At 38.7% G+C, this 21,279-nt stretch overlaps 1 protein-coding gene and 1 long non-coding RNA gene across 4 annotated transcripts in view; one reads left to right on the top strand and one right to left on the bottom strand.

The window, feature by feature from the left end:
- Nucleotides 1–20,417, top strand: part of LOC103096615 (uncharacterized) — a 29,339-nt gene extending 8,922 nt beyond the window's left edge. The window contains exons 2-3 of the long non-coding RNA XR_001629711.2: nt 10,158–10,217; nt 12,835–20,417. This is a non-coding gene — a long non-coding RNA (uncharacterized LOC103096615). The remainder of the gene's footprint in view (nt 1–10,157; nt 10,218–12,834) is intronic.
- BCOR (BCL6 corepressor) overlaps nt 1–21,279 on the bottom strand; it is a 158,709-nt gene that overhangs the window by 78,780 nt on the left and 58,650 nt on the right. The gene's annotated exons all lie outside the window — the stretch shown is intronic.

The following is a 21,279-nucleotide window of genomic DNA, read 5'->3' as shown; positions in this document are numbered from 1 at the left end:
TGGGAACAAGATTTGGCAAGGTTATGTGGGATGGATGAGAAAGGGAGTCACAAAGAGACTGAGAGGCTGAGGATGGTCCTGAGGTGGTGAACCGAAGTGACAGAAGAATCTTAAAGCACTCAATAGAAAAAAGAGTGATTGGAAGGAGAATTCATTTGGGGGATCTGAGTGAAAAGATAATGTACTTGCAAGGAAAAGCACACCAGGACCATACCTCTGCATTCTGTTAAGACTCACTCTATTCCACCCAAAAAGAGAATGGGGGGAGCAGGGCCCTTCCAGCTATGGGAGGGGTGCCTGCCACAGCCACCAGGTAAATTTAGAGGCAGAGCATGGGTCTGCTGTGTGATGAAGGAACTTTCCCAGTGGTACTGTTGAAGTTAGTTCTGTAGAAGTTAGAAGTTATTGATAACTGTCCTAAGCAATGAAACTCAGAAGGAAAGAGTTGGGGACCCAGCCCATGAGAAGATAGAACCATTCTGTGTTGAGGATAAGAATTATGCTGAAGACAAGCCTCATAACTGGCGCTAGCCAGGAAGGTAGGAAACCACTCAGCACCCTTAGGATCATTCCATCTCTCCCTGTTTGAAGATCTCTAATCTAGACCAATCACATGGCTCAATAGGTAAGAGGCAAGAAGTGGTAAAAGCCAAGATTTGAACCCCTCTACAGAAGGATCTTTATATTAACTACTGTTCATAGTAGTTTACTTTTTGGTTGACTAGAGTTCCTTCTTCAACTTCAGGTCGTTTAGTTTTTTGAACAAATCGGTTAAAATATTACTAAGAGTATCACAGGATGATAGATTTAGAGACAAAAGGGATCTACAGGTCATCTGGTTTAGCTAATATTTATATAGTCTTTAAGCATTAGAGAATTTTACTTACATCATCTGATATTATCTCATACTACCAATTAATGGCATAGGTAGTGAAAGTATTATTATTGCTGTTTCATCCATGAGAAACCTAAGCTAAGAATGGTTAAGTGACTTAGCCAAGGTCACAGAGAACTGTTGGACAATCCCAAGACTTGGCCCCAGGCTCATGCTGTGTATAAGTATGTTAAGGCGATTATCAAAAGTGCCTAATTTACTTAGAGGGGAAGGGGTGGCCATAATAATTATAAAGAGTCTGAAATCTATATCTATATGTGTATATAAAACCAGAGAAATTAAAATGATGCCCTTTTCTCTATGAGGTAAAACTTTTGGGATAATGTATGTTTCAGAGAGTTGGTAATAGACCCATTCAGTCCAATGTGGACCATTTGGTTTCTCAGTGTCCTTTCTGGGTTTTGGTGCCATTGCCCAAATCCCAATATTTACATATTAAATCCTTTTGATTTGCTTACTAGTACCCAAGGGGAAAAATTGCCTACTGTGTCTTGAAGTCTGTAAAATAACTTCAGCCCCATCTTTCCTCAAAATAGCCACTGTCCTTTGTTCCAAATCTGATTGTGATTTATGTAGTACTAAATTTTTTCTCCAATTCACTTCTCTTTATTCATATATTTGTTTTGCAAGATTCACCAGGGTTTCTGAGTCTTGGACATAGTCATCATTGCCACATGAAAAATACGTTTCTGGAATTGATTGGTATATTGCAGATTGCCATTTTAAAAAGAAAACAATAAATATGAGACTGATCCTTCAATTAAAGTGTTGTGGAATAATGCAAAGAGTTCTGGACGTGGAAACAGAAAGACCTGCACCGTACATGCTTCACAAGCTGTGTGATGTGGGGAAGTCACTTAATCTCTTAGCCTCAGTCTCAAATAATACACATAGGATTACATTTAGAACTGGGAAGAACTTTAGAAGTCATATGGTACAAGCATTTCATTCAATGGTGGAGGAAATTGAGACCCAGAGATGAAGAAATTTACCCCCAAACATTTAATTTTTAAGAATTTCAGGGGCAGCTGAGTAGCTTAGTGGATTGAGAGTCAGGCCTTGAGATGGGAGGCCCTGGGTTCAAATCTGGCCTCAGATACTTCACAGCTGTGTGACCCTGGGCAAGTCACTTAACCCCCATTGCTTAGCCCTTACCACTCTTCTGTCTTGGAACCAATATACAGTATTGATTCCAAGATGGAAGGTAAGGCTTAAAAAAAAAAAAAGGAATTTCAAACTCAGGTCCTTAAACTCCCAAATCCAGTGCTAATAGCACCTATTTCACAGTTTATCACAAAGACCAGATGTGATATTTTGTAATATAGCACAATCATACTATAGAAAAGCATCAGAACAGGACTCTTAGTAAGAGACTTATGTGCTAGCCTGATGACCTAAAAAGATCTACTGTTTGAAATATAAAATCAGCTATTATTGTTTATTAAATATTCTAAAAGCCCCAAACACAAGGTTATGATATTTTTAGGGTAGCATAGTTATCATGAATTATAAACAGAAAAGTCATCCTTACAAGCTTATAATCTTTGTCCCATGTACAATATCAGTAAAACAATGTAAATGTCTTTTAAATTAAGACTTGAGCTCCTTCAGTGACAATTTTAGCCTTTTAGAAGACCAAGGAGGAGCTTAGAGAAAGCCTTTGACTAAAAGCCAGGAGAACCAAATTGTAGTCCTGACGACCAGCTTTTGTGACTTTGGGTAAACTCTAGTAGTCTCTGATTTCCTTACCTATAAAAGGAATAAATCATTCTCTTTAAATGATACTATTGTTCAGATCGTTGCAAATACTAGTTACCTACTTCAAAACTTGAAAGATACATGAATTTTTAAAGAGGAAATTTTACTATTCCAGTTAACAAGCATTCATTCCCCCCCTCCCAAAGAAGAATAGAGCAAAACAGTTCCCACATTGGCTCTGCCACAGAATTTGTCTTGTTCTGCATTATTTAGTAGAACACCTATCCATTAAGAGGTAGGTAGCATAGATCATCATCATCATCATCATCATCATCATTATAGCCCTCATCATCAGTCCTCTGGAATCTTGATGGTCACTAAGTTAACTGGAATTCAAGTCTTTCAAAGAGCTACTGTCTTTACAATTTTGATGTTTTTACATAAAGTATTTTCCTCATTCTGTTCACTTCACTCTATATCAATTAATACAAATGTTCCTTGGTTTCTCTGAAATAGCACCCTTCACCATCTTTTCTTTGGCACCACAGTATTCCCTTACATTTCTATACCTTGATTTCTTCAGCCATTCCTTAATTGATGACCACCCCCTTCATTTTCAGTTCTTTGCCACCACAAAAAGAACCATAAATATTTTTGTATGAATTAATTCATTTGTCCTCTCTTGGATCTCTTTGGAGCAGAGACCTAGTTGTGGTAGAAAGATTAGTGACTTCATCAATGTAGGCACTCTGTCTACTGATACAGGTTGGAGCCCTTTTGGTGCTATGTTCCTGAGTGGGTGAAATTTTTCTCAAAACTCACCTAATCGACAGACTTTGGGCCTGAACTTAGCAACAGATTCAAGTCTACTAGATAGGAACCTTCCCAAGTTGATAGGATGTCAGAACTTCTGTTATACTGGCATAGCTTTTGAGAAAACCACATCTCCTCTGTTGGATCATCATCAGAGGCATCAGAGTAGAACTTCAGTAAGAGATTAATGAACCACCTTGATGACTCTTGAAATAGACTACTGCCTAGAATTTGAGTTAAGGTACGACGTTTTCTGGAGGTCATTGTTAAATTAAAGATACACTAAATGAGAGGGAGAATATATTCTTATAACCTTCATTCCACCCCTTCCTTAACCTAACACCAGATGTTTTCCCAGGGATTAGGGATGGAAAAGTGTTGGGCTCTGGGGAAGATAGGTAAATTTTGATAAGAAGATACAGAGAATCACTCTGTATCTCAAAACTAGAAGAGATTTCAGTGGCCAAGAAGTCTAAACCTTACCAGATACAGAATCCATTCTATGGTTTCTCCAATAAGGGGTCATATAGGGTCTAGGTCAAGACCTCTAGTTAAAGGAAACTATTTTCTCCAAAGGAAGCTTACTCCACTTTTGAGTGGTTACAAAGTTTTTCTTTTATGATCAAGTCTAAATTTACTCTTCTGCAATTTCTACTCATTTCTGCTAGCCCTGCCCTCAAGGGTTAGAAGAAAACTATGATTCATCAGGTGTCTTGATTGAAGCCAGGTATGAATGGAATAAATACACTTCTGGGTAGGGAAGGGCAGCAGGCCACTAGAGGAAAAAAATAAAAACAATACCTTGGGAATTTTGCTTGGAATCAACACAACAAATTACCATAGTTCATTACTCTTGAAAAATGGGACCAGGGTTGGTTTTTTTGTTTTGTTTTGTTTTGTTTTGAGCCCTTACTTTCTGTCTCAGAAACAAGTCCAAGACAGAAAGGGAAGGGCTAGGCAAATAGGGTTATGTGACTTATTCAGGATCACATAGCTAAGAAGTATCTGAAGCCACATTTGAACCCAAGTCGTCCAGGTCCTAAGCCTAAGGCTATATGTATCCACTCTGCTATCTAGGCCCCCCAACCCAAGAGTTTTAATCCAAGGCCATAAACTAGTACTACTTTTTTTCTAATCACAGAAACTATTTTCACCAGGGAGTAAAATAATTTGTCTTAGTTAACCACCAAAGTTCTTTGAGACCTCAGCGTTACTCTACCTCTCAGAATTTTTTGGTGATAAGGCAGACTCGAGATTTGTTGGTGATCTATTTCTACTCTGATCATTTTCCTAATAATCTTTAGTACTCTTCAACCCTGGGCATAAATTCATTTTATTAGGAGAGGCAAGGTGGCCACGTGGGTAGAATGTTCAACTTTAAATTAAGAAGCCTGAGTTCTGGTCCTCTACACTTTCTAGCTGGGTGTGTATCAGCAAATCTCTCAGAGCCTTGGTTTCCTTGTAAGTAAAATGGGGATAATAATACCTCCTACCACCTACCTTACAGGTTTGTGGTGAGAAAAGCACTTTACAAAGGACTATATAAATGTGAATAGTTAGCATCTTTACTGCTCCTTGTTTTAGAGGGAGTGACGATAACCTTGCAATTTCTCTTTATGTCTTCTCAGCCCTCAGCAAAGGCAAGGAATGGGGGTAGATAGATGGCTCAGTGGATCAAGAGCATGCCTAAAGATGGGAGGTCCTAGATTCAAATATGACCTCAGACACTTCCTAGCTGGGTGACCCTGGGCAAGTCACTTAATCTCTATTACCTAGCCCTTACCACAATTTTGCCTTGGGACCAATAGACAGAATTGATTCTAAGATGGAAGGTAAGAGTTAAAAAAAAAAGGCAGAGAAGGAGAAAAGATCAAGATAATCCTAAATAATAAGAGATTCTTCTTTGAAAGAGCCACACAAACAGCTGCCCCTTGTTATCCTCACCATTCTAGTAACAATCTTGAACAAAGAAGACTTGATGGTCCTCAGGAAGGCAAGAGTTTCCAATTACCAATGTAGAGAGGGAAGAGGCCAATCAATCTAATCAACAAATATTTATTGAACTCTTAGCATGTGTACGGTTTCTTCTCCCTCTTCTGTACCCTCCTCCCCTCCTCCCCCCATGCCCAAGTCTTTTTCCTAAACAGATCCACTCTCATTTTTCCCCTATTATGAATGATACTCAGCCACTGGAGAGGAGCCTAGAAGGTACTTGACAGCAGTTCAAATGTGGATTTGGTTACTATCCCAAAGGCCAAGGTAAAGCAGTTCCTGAGCCTGAAGGGTATAGTGGAAAGATCTGTGGGTTTGGAGTCAGAGAATTTGGGCTTGAGTCCCAGCTCTAGATTTTTGGCCTTGTGCAAACCATTCTCCTCTCTGATTCTCAGTTCTCCCTATCTGTAAAATGGAAGCAAGTGGGAAAAGCGATTTGTAAACCACCATGTTTTAGAATTAAATTCCTAATAATTATTATTGGGGGCAGCTAGGTGGCTCAGTGAATTGAGAGCTAGGTCTAGAGATGGGAGGTTCTGGGTTCAAATATGACCTCAGACACTTCCTAGCTGGGTGATCCTGGGTAAGTCACTTAACCTCCATTGTCTAGTCCTTACCACAATTCTGCCTTAAAAATAATATTGATTCCAAGATGGAAGATAAGAGTTAAAAAAAAAAACCATACACACATTACCTTCCATCTTAGAATCAATACTGGGTTCTAAGGCAGAATTGTGGTAAAGGTTAGACAATGGAGGTTAAGTGACTTGCCCAGGGTCACCCAGCTAGGAAGTGTCTGAGGTCATATTTGAACCCAAGACCTCCCATCTCTCCACCTAGCTCTCAATCCACTCAACCCAACCCAATAGGATTGAAGGGATTGGAAAGAATGAGAGGAAGGGATAGGAAGGATCCAGGAGGCCAATGGGATAAACTGACTACAAATGAAAACACAGATATTTTTAAAAGGGTGGTAGGAGGTAATGATTGCAACTTTGGAACATTCCTCAATTTCTCAATGGTGGATGTGGGCAGAAAGCTCATCAATAGATCTTCCCTAGGGTATTGAGATAATGGCAGAAAGTGGTCATTCTATCAACTGAAGCTAAAAAAAAATCCAGAGACTCCTATACAAAGGATCTATATCCCTGCATACTAGTAACAAGGCATATTAGGGAGGACTATCATTCCCTAGTCTCCAAATGCCCCTCCCCCTTTTAAGCCTCAAGCTGCCTGGTACCCCTTAATGACTTTTCTTCCCTTTCCAAGTTGCCCTTGATATTCCTTTTAACTAAATTTCACTTACATAAAAATCCAAAATAGAAGCAAGAGGGGGAAGGGAAGAGAGAACACAGTACATATAACAAGTGACCGTACCTTAATTAAGCATCAGTCTTAGGGATAATGTACTAGCCCATGATCTCCATTGTCTCTGTCTTTGGAAAATGAAGTTGGAAATTCTCGGGGAAAATGTATAAGTCTACACTGATGGGTCTCAGTGAAGAGGAACAGTTAGTTGTCTTATAGATTGTTTTAGCTCTTCCTGGTTTTCAAGGCTTTCAGGAATTTGGTCAAAAACTCCCAAGCCAAACCTTAAATGCCATCCCTCTCTAAACAGGGCTCTTTCTGGTTTCTCTTGCCAAGTAGTCTATTTTTCCAACTGACTCCTGGACATCTGCTATACATCCTGTCAAACCAACCTCAAGCTCAACTGATCTGAAACTGAATGTTTCATCTTCTCCCCCTAGTTGGGGGAAACTCTGCAATCATCTTTGACTGTTTCAGCTCCACATTCAATCCACTCCTAAGTCCAGTTGACTGCCTACAGAAAATCTCTCATCTCTCTTTTCTTTTCCATTCATATCACCATTGCTTAGACCATTATAATCAATCATCTTCCAGGTGGTCTTCTTGCTTCTGATCCTCTCGCTTCCAGTTCATTCTTTACATACTATCAAACTATTTTTACTAACATAGAATAATATGGTCTTCCCAGTTCAGCAAAGCTGTTGAGGTGGAATAGGGTTTTGCCCCATTCCACAGGATGCTGACATGGTGTTTGGTGGGGAGAGAGGTGACGGTGGTATACACTTCTCTTTGGTGACTTATAGGCATCATCTGATCAATTGAATCCCATCTCTCCAAACGGAGCTGGTTTGCTTCCATATGCAGTATACTCGTCTCCATGTTGGTACCCATTCTTAGTTTTGTTTTGTTTTTTCTTGAGCATAAATGTTTGAACCTGCCTTGCTCCAAATTCCATGGAGGATGAATGCTAAACATCCTAGGGAGATGGACCACCCTTTCTCTGAAGCACTATGATTCTTGGGTCTTGGTAAATTTGAGTAGATCATTCCAGATACCTAGAAATCTACTCTCCTTCACCTCCTTTAGTTTAAAAATTCTCTTCAAAGCTCACTTTCTATCTCACTTCTGGTTTTCCTGATTCTGGCTTCTGGAAGTGTTTTTTTCTCTGCTGCCCTCTCCCTCCTTCTCTTTCTCTTTCTCTCTCTCTCTCTCTCTCTCTCTCTCTCTCTCTCTCTCTCTCTCTCTCTCTCTCTCTCTCTCTCTCTCTCTCCCTTCCCTTCACTCCCTTCCTCTCTCTCTCCCTCCCTTCTTCCCTTCTCGATTTCCTAGAGCATACTAACACGATCTCTCCTTTGCTCCTCTGACACACTACTTTCTATTATCATATGATGTAGCCTCCTTGAGGGCAGAGACTTGTGTAATTCCTTATCTGTCATCACTACCTAACACAGTGCTCTGAACATTTAAGGGGGAAGAGGATGTCCAGAACTGTGATTTCAATAGTTTGAGGAACTCCAGGTATATATAAAAATTGCTAGTGCAAATCTGCAACCTCAGCTGTAACTTATAATCATAGGCTAGGGTTCTTCACCTTTTTTTTGCATCTCGGACCCCTTTAGTAGGCTGATGAGACCTTTGAATAGTCAGAATGTTTTTATGTGCATAAAATAAAATATGTAGGATAATCAAGGACAACAACACTATGAAATTTAAATTATCAGAATAAAAGAAAAAATTCATGGACACTCTGAAATCTACCACAAACCCCAGATTAAAACTGTCAGAGAGAATTTTGTAGAGGTGCTAGTTACTTGACTTGCTCAGGGGCCACAAAACCAATTGACTTGTATCCACAAATTCTTGACTCCAAAGCCAGCCCAATATCTATTATGCCATGCTGCTACTCTGCCTTGCACATGGTTGGCACCTATCAACTAGTGTTTATTAAACACTCACTATATGCCATATACTGTGCCAGACACTGAATTCAGAAAGAAAAATGAAAGTCTTGGTCCTTAAGAAGCTCATATTTTTATAAGTATTTGTTCAATAGAGTACTTTTATAATATAATGCAATGCAGAATTTAGATTAGGCATTTAATGAATAACTTTTTTTATTTAAAACGCTTGGGGGCAGCTGGGCAACTCAGTGGATTGAGGGCCAGGCTTCGAGAGGGGAGGTCCTAGGTTCAAATTTGGCTTCAGACACTTCCCAGCTGTGTGACCCTGGGCAAGTCACTTGATCTCCCTTGCCTAGCCCTTACCACTCTTCTGCCTTGGAGCCAATACACAGTATTGACTCCAAGATGGAAAGTAAGAGTTTAAAAATAAGAAATGCTGCCTGGTGACCCTTGGCAAGTCACTTGACCCTAGTCCTTACTGCTCTTTTGCCTTCGAACCAAAACATAGTATTGACTCTAAGATATTTGGTAAGGGTTTTCTTTTTAAATAAAAGATAAAATTAAATTAAAACGCTGCCTGAAAACTTTCAGTATTTTCTACTATTTAGAAAATTAAAATCCAAAAAATTCTTTACCTGGCATTCAAGTTCTCTATTATAACGATAACCTATTCTTGTAGGCTTCTGTCTAGTATTCCCACTCCATAAATCAAACTGGTCTACTTGTCCTCGGAAACGGTTTTTTCCTGGTCTGCTTGTTTGGAATAGCCTGTATGCCTCTCTCCAACTATTCAAATCCTACCCATCCTTCAGGATTCAGCATCTTCTCCATCCCTCAGTGATGTCTGCCTCCTCTGGTTATGACATTTACTGTATTACTCATTAGATAACTCATTACTCATTATTAGGTAATTAATAATAAATACATATAAATAAATAGATAGATAATAATAAAATAAAAACTCAATTAGATAATAGTGCACTGACTGCTTTATGCCATCTCCTGTTATTGTTTGAGGGAGTTGTTTCACTTTTCATCTCAGCTAGGCAGTAAGTTCCTTGAGGGCAAGGATCATGTATCATTCTATCACCCCACAAAACACCTACCAGAGTGTTCAGTTTTTTGTTCAAAGCTACCCTTGGTAGGTATTGAATGTTTCCATGGCCTGGGGTGCCTTTAGCAAGGACGAATGTATCTAGTTGGCCCTGGATTGCTGTCTGAGCCATGCTTGCCATCCCTTTGTGGCATTTAGTCCTATATCTCTGGCACTAAGTTCCCAACTACTAATACCTAGATCTCTACCCCTAGAGTAGGGGGATTTAAGACTATTTTCAGGCAAGCAATTTGCACCTCAGAATAAGCATGCTCAAAGCTTTCAGACAAATTCTCAGCTTCACACTTAACCACCCACAAATCCTGGATTTGTGATCCAATCTTAATTTTGGGAACACCATGCTGATTACTGAAAACCGCTCTGCTGTAGGGTATTCTGGTTAAGAATATAATGATTATAGTATCTGATCTGTGTTCTCCAACCTCACTCCTCCCAGATTCTAAGCTGCAATCATTCTGTAGAGCACCGCACACTGATGGGTTCGACGCCCAATAGGGTGAGTAGGATATGCTTCAGATCATTCCACAGAAGGCTCAGTGGAAGGATCTAGAGAACTCGATAGCTACCCTCCAATCACCTGATGGGCGATCATGCAGGAGAGAGAGTTGACCCCAGTGGGTAGAAGTTCTGATCAATATAAGGAAATAAATCCTAACAATTAGAGCAAACCAAAAAGTAAAGGGCTGCATTGGGAAGTAATGAGTCTCCTGCCTGCTCTCCTCACCCATGACTCCCCCAATGGAGGTCTTTGAGTAAAGAATGAAATGCAGGAAATGTTGACTTATTTAGGTGGAGACAAGCTAGAAAGCCTCCAAAGTCCTTTCTAATTCTATCATGTGATTCTGTAAACACTTGCTAACTGAGGACTCAGCAAGGAACTGGGAACAGGGTAGAGAGACTGGAGATACTCATCCTTCCTGGAGGTCACTGGGCAAATTCGTGTTCTGCTTAGGGCTATAAAATGGAGAATGGTGTGTTTGATGTGCTTCCCTGCTCTCTGGGAAAGGGCCATTGAGAATGGTTTCAGTGTTTCTTCTGCAAAATAGAGGAGTTCTGCAAATGCTTCTAAGTGAGAATGCTGACTGAGAGAGTTGTGAGATGAGTTTATATCAGTAAAGCCCATTGGAATTCTTTGGGATACAAAGATGTACATATGTACTATACGTTTATCCTTTTATTTATATACACACACAAACAAGAGTTTTCAGAGATGGAACGAAAGCCAGATTTCTCCAAACCATTAAAACTCGGGGAAACTGGTGTGGGCTTTGCTAGCCTTTTGCTGTCCCCCTTCCATCAGTGACACCTCCTTCAAGCTGTGCCTACATAGACTTCAGAGACTGGAAACAATATGGTCGTTGACCTCTCCTAACATCTCTGGTCTGATGCCATTGATTCCTATGCACTCCCACTCTTCTGTCCCAAGTTTGGAATATTTGCAGCTATGATGTTCACTTGTCTAAGTAACTGTGTGAGCAAAGTCAGAGATTTGCTGCTAGGAGAAAACAACATAGCCCTTCAATTTCCTCAGGACTGTCATGGGTGGCTTTTATCAGAGTGGTACTACCATGTGTAAATGGCACGGCTGTGTAAGGGAAACAGCTTCTGGAATTATGGTAAAGCGGGGTAAGAGGAATAAGATATAAAAGGATAGGGAGGGAGAGATGGGCACAACACTGTCCAAAATGTTCCCTATTCTGTCGGCCTCAATATGTAATCATTTCAATTTGACAAATAATTATCAAGCATTTACTCTGTTCTAGTTCTTGTATTTGGTGCAAGCAATTTATAGAGATCAGAGTCAATCTTGGTAGTCGACAATGGAAGTGAGTTCAAGGGAACAGCCCAACATAGAGGGGGGAAAGGAACAGAGAGATGCCTTAAACTATTTCATAGGCTCTGAAAAATGGAGGAACCCAGCAAGAACCTGGGATGGTAGGGAGCTGTCTCTTCCAGAGACATTTGGAATTGTAGGAAATGGAAAGAGGCAATTCACTGTGAACAGTATAGAGGTAGGGGAGTCCTGAGTGTGAAATTCTGACAAGCAAGCCCCATCCTTTCTAGAGGTGTATCTCATCAAGGAAGACACAATTAGGACACAAAAGCTTCCTTCTCGCCCCCATGGGAACACTTCTGAATCAAGCCTTACCAAAGTGTAATATACTCTAGCTTCATTTGGAGTAATGGAAGCTGTGTAGAAACAAATGAAAAAGGAAATCATTTGATTCCTGATTTTTCACACTGTATGGGAGGCCTTTATAATTTTAAAATTGAGATGTTAAACATTGTGAAAATGTGGGTTCTGGATTCTTTCCTCCATTCTTTAGACAGACATGGGAAGGGGGGGTGAGGAAGAGAGAGGCAGAGATAGGTATGTAATGATAGATAAGGGGACACCCAAAATTATGGATTAGGTGGAGCTAAGGCACCAGAATTGGAAGCAGATAAGTCAATAATAGACTTTGCCCCTTCTCTATGCAGTGCCTCGTTGTTCCCATTATAGGAACACAGCTGAATAGGAAGTAAATATGAAACAGAAAAAACCCTCCCATGTCCTGCAGTCTCAGTTGGAAGATTCTGACAGAAATGCAAATTAGAGGAAATAAAGACACTCAATCCTGAACTAGGACACTTGGGAAGGGCCTCCATCTTGTCACATGGGGACTTTCCCCTCTATACTTGGCTTCCATTCCGTTCCATTCAGCTTGTGTTTATGGAGCAACTAAAAGGCTTACCTCATTCCCCCAAACCCTGTGATATGGGGAGCACAGGCATCATGAAGCTCTTTCTATGCCGGAGACTTAGAAATAAAACCAACGCTGAGGTGTATTTAAGTGGCTCATTCATAGGAACTTACACAGCTGGTCTCAGAAATGGGGCTCAAACTTGGATCTCTATCCTCTGAGATGAGGAACTAAATAAAGCAGGGTTCATTGCAGCTCCTACATTATTAAACGGTGTACTTTCTAGACATGTTTCTTCAGGTCCTCTTATGAGCTTTTGTATAAAAAATAAGCTTTTGTAAAAAAAAATCTCTTTTGAATTGAACAACTTTTACATCATTTGGTTGATCTGACTATTCTTCATTACTTTTGTTTCTCTAAACATCATAGTTTCATAGATTTCAAACTGGAAGGGACCCGAACTGTACTGTGCTAAAGAAGATCAGATGTCCCCATTAAGTCTGGGACAGAATGCCCTGGAAGAAGAGAACCATCAACAGGACCGACCTAAGGAATGTCAAAATGGAGGAAGTCAGCCCCTGTCATGATCAGCCATGGAATTGAACCTATTGAATGACCAATGCTCTTTCAGCCTGAACAAGACTAGGAGACCCAATCTTAAAAGCACAAAGGTTATTCAGATAGCAAATGCAAGAGCTGTCCTCTCTCTACAATGCCACAATGCCACGGGTATCCAACTTTATTATCTTTTTTTTGTATCATACCTGCAAGCAGTGCTAGAGCATCAGTTTATAATCAGTGCTCCAAGAAACTTAATTCAAGAGACCTGGTGCTTCCCTCCTGGCCCCAGGATGCCTTAACTTTCTCTGGTTTATGCTTTATTCAGGTCCTCTGATTCAGCAACACCACTATTAGGTCTGTATCCCAAAGAGATCGGAAAAAAGGGGAAAGGATCTATTTCCATAAAAATACTTATAGCAGCTCTTTTTGTGGTGGAAAAGAATTTGGAAAATGAGAGGATGTCCATCACTTGGGGAATGGCCGAACAAGTTGTGGTATCTGATTATAATGGAATACTATTGTGATCTAGGAAATGACAAGCAGGATGGTTTTAGAAAAACCCAGGAAGATGTATACATGAACTGCTGCAAAGTGAAGTGAGCAGAACCAGAACATTGTACACAAAGACAGCAGTATTCTAAGGATGATCAACTGAAAGACTTAGCTATTTTCAGCAATACAATGATCTAAGCAATTCTGAAAGACTTACAATGGAAAATGCTATCCAATCCAAGAAAGAATTGAATTGAAAACAGATCAAAGTATACTATTTTCCACTTTATTTTCTTTCTGGTTTTTTTTTTTTTTGGTACAAGTCTTCCATGACTTGACCAACATAGAAATGTTTTGTATGATCACACATGTAAAATCTATACCAAATTGCTTACAGTCTAAGGGAAGGAAAGAATTTTGAACTCAAAATTTTAGAAAACTAATATTAAAAATTATTTTTACATGTAATTGGGAAAAATTTTTGAAAGATAAATTTAAAAAAAAAGAATACTTGCACTACCAATCACCCAGTGCTGTTATATGAAGAGTTTTTCAGACCTTGAAGGGCTATAGAAATATGAGTCATAATAATAACACTCCTTTGAAATCTGTGAATATGGGCAAAGGGGGAAAAGACACAAAATAGGAAGTAGCATTTATATAAGGTGGTAAAAATATGGTACAAGTCCCAGTGCAAGAAAGTTTTTCTGGAAGTTGGCAAGACTCTAAAGCCAGGGGTTCTCACTTCAGGTTGGATGTTAGGATGAAATAAAATATTTGTGAGTTTCTAAACAAAGGAGGAGGTTCACTCTGCCCCAACACAGCCAGGAAATGCAGCAAAGATATAGCAGTTCTTAGCTTCTCTGGATTTGTCTCCATCTGTAAACTCATCTGGTCAGGCAGGCATCAAGGTTTAGCAATTGAGGTGGTCTTGGGCACCCACCAAGTCTGAGAAGCTAAGACAACATGAGCTTGGATGATGAAGCTGCATAGAGAAGTGGGGAACAATCATGTAGGGGAAGGAAGCTGTGTCAAGGTCAGGAAACCTGGCCCTATCACATTGGACCTCTAAGAAGTGATAGAACAATAGCTTTTTAGAGCTGGAAGCAATCTTGGGCATCACCTAACCAATCCTTTCATTTTGCATATAGAGAAACTGAGGCTGAAAATGGTGAGGAGCCTAGCCTGGGGCCATATTGGAATTAACACAGTGAAAGAAGTTAGGAAGGACTGAGCATAAATGCATCATTTGTTACACTTATTATCTGTGTGACCCTCTGCAAGACACCTTCCTTTCCTTCACAATCCAATGTTCTTTCCACTATGCCTCGCTACAGAAATGATACCACTCATTTGGAAGTAGGCCCAGAAAGTTACCCAACTGTGCATATTGACTCACCTAAATGATCCCAAAGAATTATTTTTGTTGTTTTTTTTTAAAGAAATGTATTTAACAGAATTTATTACCAAGTATTTCAGTCCCTCCCTGCACCATAGAAAGTTTTACCTGAACAAAAAAACATATATAGAGATTATGTCTTTTGTGTTCCTATTTTTCATTCCTTTTTCTGGAGGTGGACATTCCCAAGCTAGTCTTCAAATATTAATTCTGTAGCTGTACATAATGTTCTCTTGGTTCTACTCATTTCACTTTTCATTGCTTCATGTAAATCTTTCCAAGTTTTAAAAATTAACCTGTTTATTGTTTCTTTTTCTAAATGTTTTTTTTTTCTGGGTTATGCATTATTATCATGCAAAACACATTTCTAAATTGTTCATTTTTTGAAAGTGAATAATCTTAAAAAACCGAAACCCTCAAACATAAACCCAAATAAATGAGTTAAATTGCATGCTTTCATCTACATTCTGATTCCAACAGTTCTTTTCACTCTTTGTCACAAGTCCCTCAGAAATGTCCGGTGCATTGTATTTGCTGATAGTGTGGCTCATCATTTCTTATGGCTCAGTAATAATCCATCACAACCCCCAAAGAAATTAAAGGAAGGGGAAAAGGATCTAGATGTACAAAAATATTTATAGGAGTCTTTTCATGGAAAACAAATATTGAAACTAAGAGACTCTCCTTTTGGGGAATAACTAAACAAATTGTGATAGATGAGCGTGAAAGAATAATATTGTGTCATAATAAATGACGAAATGGACAATTTCAGAGGAAACCAGAAAGAGACCTCCATAAACTGATATAGACCAAAGTGAGCAGAAATAGAACAATGTATACAATAACAATATAGGGAAAAACAGCTTTGAAAAACTTCATAATTTTGATCAACAAAATGATAAAACACAAGTATAAAAGAATGAAGGTGCCATTTACCTCCGGACAGAGAAGTGATAACTTAAAAGGCAGAAACATGGCGAATGTAGGATTTGTTTTGCTGAATTGTGTAGCTGTGACATTCCATATCCATCCTCAAGCTTCTTTACTCAGTGTATCCTCATGCCTGGAAATCTCTCCTTCTTCATCTCTGTCTGCTGGCTTTGAACTCTAGCTTTGGTCAAGACCCAGCTGATGTCCTACCTGTACAAAAAACCTTTTCTGATCTCCCCCATTGTCTTAACCTCTATTAAGTACTTTCAATTTCTCCTGTACATATCTTGTTTGTATGTCATTTCTTCTATTAGACTATGAGCTCCTTGAGGGCAAGCACAGTGCCCAGTATGTAGTAGGCACTTAATGACTATATATTAAGTTATATTTGTTTTTAAATTTTAAAAACAAGCTAGAGTTCAAAGCCAGCAGACAGAGATGAAGAAGGAGAGATTTCCAGGCATGAGGTCTTGGGTTCAAATTTGGCCTCAGACACTTCCTAGCTGTGTGATCCTGGGCAAGTCACTTAACTCCCATTGCTTAGCCCTTACCACTCTTCTGCCTTGGAACCAATACACAATATTGATTCTGAGACAAAAGGTTTAAAAAAAGAATTGCCCAGTGAGGGGATAGTGGAAGTGACAGATTAATTTTTAAAATTCTTGTTAATGGAAAAAATAAACTATTTTACAAAGTTAAAAAAGATATTGCTCACCATCTTACCTCAAGCTTTGGACCAAGTATTCTTTTTTTTTTTCTACAGTGGAATAAATATTGGCTCTAAAATATAGGATCTTGGTTCAAATCTAGCCTATGATGCCTACTATTTGTAACTTCAGAGGAGTCATTGAACTTCCTTGGGGCTCATTTGTCATGGGTAAAATAAGGGGTTTGGAGGTCCCTTCTGGCTTTAGATCTAGTCTGCTCACTTCTCTTGGATCATGATTTCAATAAAATTGAGACTATGATAACATTTTTCAAAACATCCCCCCTAGCCATGAGGCTGATTGGAAGTTGTCCTTTTGACCTTTCTTCAGATCAGAATTGACTCCAGATTCAGTTTTTGAAGAGGTTTCCTAGAGTGTCTTAAAGGTTAGAACAAGGGAACCAACAGAGTAAGCTAAGCAACAGACTAGTTCTGAGTAGTGCCTCACTAAGAAGCTCCCATAATGTTATTCTACTGTGCTACCTTTACTTTGAAATCTACTAAATCTTCCATATTACTCCATGCATGGGCATGACTCTTGGGATAGTTCCAAGTGGAGCAACTCTGAAATCATGCAATAGAGAACCTTACAGCGAGTGCTATTGTAAGCCTTGGTCACCATCTACCCCAGTTAAGTTTCCCTGGGTCTCAAAATGTCAGAACTAGGTTCAGTTAATTAGGGAGCTAAGCCTTGGAATTCCCTATTATTCCAATCAGGACTCTCAAGATGGGAATGCTATTATTGTTGCTCAGATTGTCCAAAATAAACAAAGACTTAGAGGAGACTTCTCCCTCCAGCTTATACCCAGTGGCTGGGAAAAACAGAGGCACTAGCAATTGGGAATCCAGAATCCAGCAAGAATTTTCCCAAATAATTTTCCCAATGGTTTTCCAAACGAGCATTTGTTAATTATATTATTACAGCATTTTCTTACTCTAACAGGGCCAACCTCTTAACCCGATCTTTAATAGGAGAATAGTATACTTTCTTACTTCTTTATTTATAAAATCACAATTTATTTTTTGAATCCTTGCTGTCTTAGTTTAAGTGACTTGCCTAGGGACACACAGCTGAGAAGGATGTGAGGTTACATTTGAATCCAGGTCCTCCAAACTCCAGGCTTGGCACTCTATCCACTATAGTACCTAGCTATCCCTAACAGTAGGCTTTCTTTTGGAAAATATCCAATATCAGGAAATAATTTCAACATATACCAATCATATTTACGTAGTCAATGCTAACTTTTGCTCATTACCTCCAATTGATATAAAGTTGTTCTAGCATATGCTTAACCTATAGCTACAAAATACAAATTAGATGCAGTTTGTTCAGTGTAGCTTTGGAAAAAGGAGAGCCTGGGTTAGAAGACCAATTCTGCCATTTACTATCAAGAACAAATCTTAGGCAAAACACTTAACCTGTCTGAGTCTTTGACTCCAAAATGAAGGGTCTGTACTAAGCTGGCTGCAGAGTTCTTATATAGCTTTAAATCCTCTGGCCCTACTATGCAAGCAAAAATTAATTTTTGAGCATCTACTTGAGCAACTAACCTATATGCTATAATTGAAAAGATATTAGATTTGGAAGTCAGATCTGGGTTCTCCCATTTTTGCTACTTATTAGCTTGTATCCTCAGTCCTTAGCACAGTGCCTGGTATAAAGTAGGTGCTTAATAAACATTTGTTAATTGACATAACTATTTCAACTTTCTTAGCCACAGTTTTCTCATCTGTAAAACAGGAATGTCAAAAATCTTTTTTCCCTCTATCATCTAGTAATTGTGAATATCAAATGGGATCATATTTTTGAAAGGTCCTCACATAGTACATTATTAAGTCCTTAACAAATATTTGTTGAAGAATTGAAAATGCTTTCAAAACTTCAAAACAAGAGCCATTCCCCAGTTGATAAAAGGTCAAAAGATATGAACAGTTTTCAGAAGTTGAAATCAAAATACTCACATTAAAAAATGTTCTAAATCACTACTAATTAGGGAAATGCAAATTAAAATAACTGAGGTACCATCTCACATCTATCAAATTGGCTAATATAACAGAAAAGAAAAGCAACAAATGCTAGAGAGGAGATTAAAAAAAAAACTGGGACATTAATCCTCTGTTAGTGGTAATCTGCCCTCGTCCAACCATTCTGAAAAACATCTTGGAATTACAAACAAAAACCTATAAAACTGTGCATACCCTTTGACCCAGCAATACCACTACTAGGTCTATATCCTAAAGACTTGGTTTTTTTTTTTCCTAAAGAGATTTTTACAAGATGAGGGGACCTATTTGTAGAAAAATATTTATAGTATTTTTTCGTGGTGTCAAAGACTTGAAAATCAAAGGGATGCCCATCAATTAAGGAATGGCTGAATAAGTTCTGGTATATGATTGTGATGGAATACTATTGTACTCTAAGAAATAACAAGCTGGATGATTTCAGAAAAACCTGGGAAGACTTATATGAACTGTTACAAAGTGAAGTGAGCAGAACAAGAGAACATCATACATAGTAACAGCAATATTCTTAGGAATACCAATTGTGAGAGAAAGGATTAGCTAATTCTGATTGAGACAAGAAACAAGATTACCAAGGACTCATGATGAAAAATGCTGTCTACCTCCAGAGAAAGAACTGATAAGTCTGAAATGCATCATACTTATTTTAAAACGTATTTATTGTTTTATTGTTTTCTTTTGCAACATGGCTAATATGGAAATGTTTGACTTGATCTCACATGTATAATAAAAATCAAAGTGCTTGCCTTTTCAAGGAGAAGGGAGAGAAGGGTGGGAACTCAAAATTTTAAAAAATGATTATTAATTTTTTACAGGTAGTTGGGAAATTTTTAATGATACAAATAAAAGTGTTTTTTTTAATATGGTACTTATCCTCAAAGAGCTTACAATAGAATTAAGAGACAAGATTTTCATATCTGAGACCATAAAAGTATGTGTTATATTCTGGAATGTATTAGGAATTTGAAGACAGGAAAGGTGAATGGAGTAAGACTAAATAGTGGGGAAGGAGGGCCATGAACAGATGGGGTAGATTTGTGCCCTAAATAGGAATATTAACACCTGAGACAATTTCTGTCTCAGGAACCATATGGAAACATATGGAAACAGGTTCCAAATTATGAAAAGCAATAGTGATACAACTTAAAGCAACTGAGATTTCACCTCACACCACATTAGTTGGCAAAGGCTGACAAATGATGGAGACAGTGTTTGGAGGAGTTGTGGCAAAACTACTCTAATTCACTGTTGCTGGCAAAACTACTCTAATTCACTGTTGCTGGAACTGAGAAGTGGCCCAACCTTTCTGGATATCAATTTGTAATTATGCAAGAAATGCATCCTAAAGGACCCAGAGATCCCACTAGTGGTCATATAGTCCAAGGAAGTAAAAACAAACAAACAAAAAAGGTACAGGATGGACCAGCTGTGTTAGCAAGGAACCAAAAGCAAAGAAAGGGCCCACTAATTGGGGAACAGATGAAAAAATAATGGTGCACAAGTATAGTGGACATTGTTGTACAGTAAGAAATGACAAAGGCGAAGAGCTCAGAGAAACATAAGGAAGTCATGAATTATATGAACTGATACAGAGGAAAATAGGTAGAAACAAATATAAAAGATAGTGACTACAATGATATAAATGAATTAAAGATCATAAAAAAGAACTGAAAAACCAGTGATGTCCTAGAAGATAACATGAAACATACTTCTGCATCAAAGAACCACCAAAGGGCTGGGAACAACTAGGATAGAATTGTTATACATTATTGTCAGATAATAGTCACTGTATCAATACTTTATGTTTAATTATTTTGCTTTCTTACAAAGGAAAGTTCAATAAGGTTGGGCTGCAATGACCACAATATAAAGAAAAAAGGCATCAATAAAACTTTTTAAAAATTTGTTGTTGGAATGGATGAAAGAACATCAGAATAAGGACAGCCTCAATTTGGGTTCATTTGTGCTAGGGAGAAGAGGATTCCCATCCCCTTGAATTCAACTCAAAGATCCAATGGAGAATGAAGGACAAACAAGGTAGGCTCCAGAAGAGCAGTGTCACATAAATGGTACCTTGAGGTGAATTGTGAGGATGATAGTGATTGCCAAGGGGAGGCAGCATTCATCCTCAACCAGAAGGAAGCACCTAGATCCCCCATGTTTGCACTCTAGGGCCAAGTTCACATTGCCTCGTGCACTGGAAGTTGAGGATGGGGTAAGGATTTAGATAAGTGGAAAGACAGTATTTCAGATAGGAAGAATAGCCATGAAGAAATGGGAAAGAATTAGTATGTCTGTTAGAATGATAATCCTTCTTGATAGAAATCTCTCTCTCTCTCTCTCTCTCTCTCTCTCTCTCTCTCTCTCTCTCTCTCTCTCTCTCTCTCTCTCTCTCTCTCTCTCTCAGCACTAGTGTTTTTCAATTGATAATGCTTTATGGCAATGAATCATAGAACATCAAAATCTCCAAAGAATCAAAATTACAGGTGACATAAAAGGCAATAATAAGAGAGAAACACGATGGGTCTCAAGTGGGTTCCTGCACATTACCAACAATGACTTTTAAGTAAGAAGTGATACAGAAAATGTCATCTAGGAAATGTACAAAGGTGGGACAACAGATGGATAGCTCAAATACGCAGGAAACTAAAAGATCTAGGACTCCAATGGGGTGAATAGACATTCTATGATGACCTTATGGATGACCATGGGAAAAACTCCCCCACGATGAAATTTGGATAAACTGCCCCCTACTACATTTGTT

The sequence above is a fragment of the Monodelphis domestica genome, chromosome 4 (assembly GCF_027887165.1).
Source record: "Monodelphis domestica isolate mMonDom1 chromosome 4, mMonDom1.pri, whole genome shotgun sequence".
Classification (NCBI taxonomy): Eukaryota; Metazoa; Chordata; class Mammalia; order Didelphimorphia; family Didelphidae; genus Monodelphis; species Monodelphis domestica.
This window is presented reverse-complemented; position numbering and strand designations above follow the sequence as displayed.